Genomic DNA, 811 nt, shown 5'->3' on the forward strand with positions numbered 1-811 from the left:
AGTTTAACGCTGATTCCAGCATTGACATGACATTGCATACAATCTGAAAGTGTGTAAAGGATGTATTAGCCAGACCTTACATAAGACTTCATGCAGAAGCAGTGGAAGCACTAAGTGGTACCCTGCTCTGACCCCTAAGCTTGGCCACTGAGATCACATGATTGGACACAGCTGCCAACTGGACATTGACTTGAGACCTGTTATTACTGTCTGTGTACCTTTTTTAACATTCACTCTTCAAGTAAGTGAGACTTGTGGATTATACTGATAAAGTGTGGAGGCTATTTAGTCAACTGAAGTTGTCATCTATTGTGGGAGAATCTAAAATTCAATTGTCATTTCATATAATGGTTTCGTATTCAGAGATTCAGAGGTTCAAGAAGTAGTCAAATGCATTTACGCAAGCATTTGAATGTCACTTGTAAGTCAATGAGGTTCATTAAGGGAGGGAAATTTTCTCTAATTCCCTTTTAATTTTGTGTGAGAATGTCAGAATGAATGCTTCTTGCCATGCTTTCTGAGCCTAATTTCTGGAGACATTTAATAATTGAGATGATGCCCCCTCTTGAACTCGCAGCAGGGTCAAGGCTGTGGCCCACCTTTTGGCTGACCTCAACATGTCACCCTGCAGCCCCAGCGGGCATGTTTACCATCTGCAAAGCTCTCTCTCTCGCTTACACTCACTCTCTGTTTCTTTCTTTTTGCCTCTCTCTCAATCTGCCAAGAAACAGACATTCCCTCTGCCAGCTTATTAATAGCCAATGAGAAAACAAAGTGCAACATAGGAGAAAGGTTGAATTTGTATCACATC

The sequence above is a fragment of the Pangasianodon hypophthalmus genome, chromosome 6 (genome assembly GCF_027358585.1).
Source record: "Pangasianodon hypophthalmus isolate fPanHyp1 chromosome 6, fPanHyp1.pri, whole genome shotgun sequence".
In the NCBI taxonomy this organism is placed as follows: Eukaryota; Metazoa; Chordata; class Actinopteri; order Siluriformes; family Pangasiidae; genus Pangasianodon; species Pangasianodon hypophthalmus.